Source organism: Podarcis filfolensis, assembly GCF_964270895.1.
Source record: "Podarcis filfolensis genome assembly, chromosome: 3".
Taxonomy (NCBI): Eukaryota; Metazoa; Chordata; class Lepidosauria; order Squamata; family Lacertidae; genus Podarcis; species Podarcis filfolensis.
This window is the reverse complement of record NC_139606.1, coordinates 30,484,499-30,490,174: the sequence shown is the minus strand read 5'-3', so window position 1 is coordinate 30,490,174 and position 5,676 is coordinate 30,484,499. Positions and strand designations below refer to the sequence as shown.

Here is a 5,676-nt window from a genome sequence, read left to right as displayed (position 1 = left end):
CACTGAACAATTTTTTTCCCTAAGGGTTAACATGAGTCATACATATCTACAAATGGAAAAGGCCGCTCTCATTAAACAGGATTACAAATAGATACAAACACCTCTTTCTCTCTTAGCTGTGAAATTTGCTATGTTCCTCTCATTCCCAAATCCAGTCCATTCAGCAACATCAAGGGGATTTGTGATTGGCAAAACGAATCATACACGAATCATTTGTTTAAAAACCCCAATAAATATCGATTGGAGTAGCACTGAGTGCAGTACTCTTGAGCTACATTTGGAGAGGGGAAAATAAAGAGAGCTTTAATGCACACACTGGAATAATTGGAAACAATGATGGAATGGACTGTATGGACTCTGGTCATGAGTTGTCAAAGCAGCTAAATACTTTAGGATGCTAAGAGCAACTGTTCTTCCCAATGTCACGAGAGCCGCTGTATTTACAGTGTATGCAAGCAGAGATTTGAAAAAAGACATTACATAAAGTTTGCATATACATTAGCAAGCAGCCACGGTAATATGCAAACTGAATGTTAGGGAAACATTACCTGCATGAAGAAATAATTAACAATAATAAGTCATTGCAATCTGAATGCAACCCTTTATTTCAAAAGTGATGTGTACAAATGGGCTAGTTTGTCTGTGAAGTAGAATGTTTTAATGATAAGATAATGGCAGCCAGTGCAGTCTGGCTGGGAATAGGTTCAAAACAACCTGGCCACCAAATTCTGAATCAGCTGAAGTTTCTGAACCATCTTCAGAGGCAGCTCTATGTATAACGCGTTGCAGTAATCTAACCTAGAGGTTACCAGAGCATAAACAACAGCAGTCCCTGTCCAGATAGGGGCACAGCTGGAACACTAGCCAAAGCTGATGGAAGGCACTTCGTGCCACTGTGGCCACCTGAGCCTCAAGCAACAACAAAGGATACCTTCCTTCAGATATAAGAATTCATGTACACAAGTGAACACATGTACAATCATATTTGAAATATAAAGCCTCATGAGAAATAAGTCTTTAAACAAAAGCAAGCTGCCTGTAAATTATTTTCCTGCAGTCAAAATTTCGATTTATACGCCATTCCATGGGGGGAGTGGGGAGTGTACGGAAAACACATTACACATTACATACCTTTAACCTGGATCTCTTTTTAAGGTTTATCATTCTTTCAAAGAACTTTTCAGGGCAAGTAATTCAGCTATCAAGAAGGAATATGTATTGTGCCTGGTGCAACATTATGCTTGTAAAGCATCCAACTATTACATATACATTTGTACCTCTGGATGCAAATGGGATCTGTTCCGGAGCCCCGTTCGCATCCTGAAGCGAACATAACACGCGACTGCGCATCTGTGCATGAGTGGGACATCATTTTGAGCGTCTGCACATGCGGCGAAACACTGAAGTAATGCGCTCTGTTACTTCCAGGTCGCCGCGGAGTGCAACCCTAAAATATTCATCCCGAAGCTACTTCAACCCAAGGTATGACTGTACCTTCTCGGTAGTGGCACCCGCCCTGTGGAATGCCCCCCCACCAGATGTCAAAGAGAAGAACAACTACCAGACTTTTAGAAGACATCTGAAGGCAGCCCTGTTTAGGGAAGCTTTTAATGTTTGATGTATTACTGTATTTTAATACTTTGTTGGAAGCCACCCAGAGTGGCTGGGGAAACCCAGCCAGATGGGCGGGGTATAAATAAATAAATATAATAATAATAATTAGAAACCCGAGAAAAGCCTTAAAAGCAGGAAAAGCAAATTGGGAAGTGAGATCTCTCTCTTTTTAACAGTCCATGTCTGCTCCTGATGGAACAGAATCACTTCCCCTAACACTTATCTCCAGTATGTGCTCTTTGTTAAAATCACAGCCAAATCATAAAAAATAATCTAGATAACCACTCCATGGATATTGATATTGTTAGAACTGGGTTATCAATGCAACACTAGCAACCCAAGTGCAAAAGAATGCAAACTCACTCTCACATACTACCACACCATTATTTACATACAGTTTAATGCAATTTAAAAGACTATTTTAGCACCTTTTCTAAAAACCATCCTACACAGCTTTTCATCATAAACACCACAGAAAACACAAGCTTAAATTACACTATTAAAAATACCACAATTCTGTACACAACAGAACGCAATATGCAGCTTCAGCTTTAAAAAAGCTCTTCCACAGAGCTTCCAGGAACTGATGATTTCTCCACAATTTCCCACAAAATCTACTCTCCATTTAAACTTCAGAGCCCAAGCAGTCTACTGAAATATTTATTTGTAAACATTTATATGCCACTTTTTGTTGGGTTCAGAATCCAAGGACATTAGCAAAGAAACAGCAATTTGAATGCGCTAAAAACATGCAGCACCAGATGGCGCCAGAAAGCAGAAAATGTTAAAACACAATTTTCCATAGAGAATTTTTTCTTTCGTTATAACAATCTAATTTCTGACTTATTTATAGCAGATTTTTCCATTGTCTAGATCAGGCAACCTAAGGTCCATGGGCCGGATGCGGCCCAATCGCCTTCTCAATCCAGCCCGTGGACGGTCTGGGAATCAGTGTGTTTTTACATAAGTAGAATGTGTCCTTTTATTTAAAAAGCATCTCTCGGTTATTTGTGGGGCCTGTCTGGTTTTTTACACGAGTAGAATGTGCGCTTTTATTTAAAATGCATCTCTGGGTTATTTGTGGGGCATAGGAATTCGTTCATTTTTTTCTTTTCTTTCAAAATATTGTCCAGCCCACCGCATGGTCTGAAGGACGATAGAACGGCCCACGGCTGAAAAAGGTTGCTGACCCCTGGTCTAGATCCACCCTATGACAGTGTACAACAAAAACTAATAACACATAATTTATCCACAACAAATATGAGAAAAGGCAGCAATTAAAACTGTTATGTAAGCTAAACCTTAGACCAGAGGCAGCTAATCTGTGGCTCTTTGGGTTTTAATGGACTACAACTCGCCTTATCCCCGACTACTGGCCATGCTAGCTAGGGATGATGGGAATCAGAATCCATCATCTGGAGGGCCACTGGGTTAGTCGCTCCTGTCTTAAACAACATAACTGGGTAAATAAAGTCTTTTAACCTGGCAGCCAAAGGATTGTCACGTGGGTGCCTGGCTAGCAAAGCCAGAGTGTCATCACTGAAAAACAACAACAACCCTCTTTTGTGGCTCGATAACATAGTCTGGATAGGGAAGGCAACTGGGTTTCCTGCAGAAGATCTTAAGACATGGCCAGGATGGTCTGGAAGAAGCACCCTTCTCATGTATTTGGTTCCCAGGCTGGCAAGCAGTCAGCCACTCTTCTGCTTGACTCTCGGCCATCTGAAAGCTTGCACCTGTGTGCTCTTCTGCTGCCAACATTTGGAAGAAGCATTTTGGCAGTGCTACTGTGCTTCCACTGGGATTTGGGGCGGGCGGGGGGGGGGCAGAGAGAGAATGTTTTTAGATTACATACACATCATGTGAATTTGCTTGTACAGTTTGGGGCTCTCTACTATACAGAAACACATTCCTGGTTTTATTTCTGATTTCCTCACCACCTCCTGAGTTTCTCTTGTCTAACGGAGGGATTGACAACAGACTATGGGCCTGACAATCTCACAAACACGGACAAAACAAGCAACCCAAGACAGACGCGCATGTAGTTTCTCAGGCCAAGTTGCATATGAGCATCAAAAGTGGGGGCTGGGGGTGGGGCAGGACTGTTATCAAGAAATGGTGACATAACCAGAGTTCTCAGAAACGACACACTCTGGTATGCTATTAATACTCCATTTATTTTCTACCCAGCATTGGCGATACAAAATCTTTATCCTGCTCAGAAACAGAAAGAAGAAAAAGAAAAAGCAGCCAGCTGCTCATTAATAAAACACATCAGGTTTAAACAGAAACCTGTGTTTATATCATTAGCTACTTCTGCACTGAAGGAAACCATAAACATCCCAGCCTCCTAGCTTTCTTTCTATTCACTGTTTGCTCTAATGGAGCCCTGCTTGCTTCCCAAATGTTGAAATGTTTAAACTAAGCTCCCAGCTGGTAGAGCCATAAGCCACGTAAAGAGCACAGAGGAACTCTCCAGCTAATTGCACACATTGACATCTAGGCAAATACCTGGCTCTCTATCCTTATTTCAGAATGCTACATAAGATGTACTGCTTGCGCAAAAGGGCGGGGAGAAGAAAGAAAGAAGCCAAACCCTTTCCATTCTCGAGTATGCTAAAGGGCAGCTGTAATTACCAGCCTCACTATGGAAACAAGGACAAACTTTGCATGAATGGGACTATCAGAGAGGCTACTTTAAAAAGACAAATAATGGGCATCTTGTATTTCCACACCCACACCCCACACCATTTACTTTCTGAAGAAAACGGCCGTTTTTTTTCTTTGTCCCTAATGCAGCATAAAACCCTGGATCAGCAAAGTCAACAGCAATGCCTCACAATGGCCTGCCAACAGGCTCTATTGCTACCAATGCCACTTACTTCCACACTAGGCTGGTCAGATTTGGCCCAGAGGCCGTCAGCTGCTCAGAGCAAAAATGCCCTATGTCAGAGGTGGGGAAGTTGGGGCTCTCCAGACATTGCTTGGCTATACTCCCATCATTTCTGAAAGGAAAGGTCTTTGTGGATATGATTCAATGGGATATGGATGTGGTTGTAAGGGACATGGCAGAGGCAAAGAGTGTGGGCCACATGAAGGGTCCAATGGAGGGCAAATTGGGGGTGAAACAATGGCAAAAGAGGCACTAGAACTCATGCTTGTTTTTCCACAAGTATGGTGGAACAAGCCATTTAAGACATGCCTCCAAACAAATCTTTAGATCCAAAGAGCAACACTCTGTGAAAGATGTCCACTGTGTGCATTAGCAACTTGTAAACCACATTGAAATGAATCCATCTATCTATGTATCTATATTACATGTCCAATGAAACTGAAATGGGAAAGGAAGAAGAAACTCACCCAGCTTAATGTTCTCTGAAGCAATGGAAACTGAAATGGGCAGCTGTCTATGAGAAAGACTTTTTCCGCTGCAGGATATCCCCTTTATTTTGTTCCAATTTTGCCTCACATTGTTAAAACGCATTGGTCTTATATTATCTACTTTTCCCACGCTCCCTTTTCCAACACAGGGGTTAGGCAAAATAACTTAGGATATTCTTCATAGGTCATACATACAAACATTTTCCAAGTTGGCTTTTGTAATCATTTTTAATCTCTTGCAATGGTTGTGGCACTGTGTGGCACACTCATGCAATTCCAACACCTGCAGTAAGTATGCACAGTGCATGTGTGATGTTGCACACCTAACATCCCCCACTGCCGTATTTTAGTCACATGTTCAAGAAGGCAACTTCTAATGCTTCATTTTCAGAAACCTCACTACCTGGCAAAAATAATGTCAGTCCTTACATGGAAGTGTGTCTCTGCTAGATCGTTTCGATCAATTCACGAAATAGGTAAGAGCCACTACCTGAATATCAAAGGGCTGCTCCCCATTTTAAATATTGACTCAGCTGCAGTCACAAGTTCAGACACAGTTTGTGTTAATGGAAAAAAAAAGAATTCTGCATAGCTTGTTAAGAACATCTTCTTTCAACCTTACCTGAGCAGTATGCTTCCAATGACCTTACAGAATATTTAAAGTGCTCCCTGTGTGCCTGA

General features: G+C 41.7%; 1 protein-coding gene across 1 annotated transcript in view; it reads right to left on the bottom strand.

Annotated features, from left to right (window-relative positions):
- The window catches only part of HPCAL1 (hippocalcin like 1), a 73,077-nt gene that overhangs the window by 9,399 nt on the left and 58,002 nt on the right, over positions 1–5,676 (bottom strand). The window lies entirely within an intron of this gene.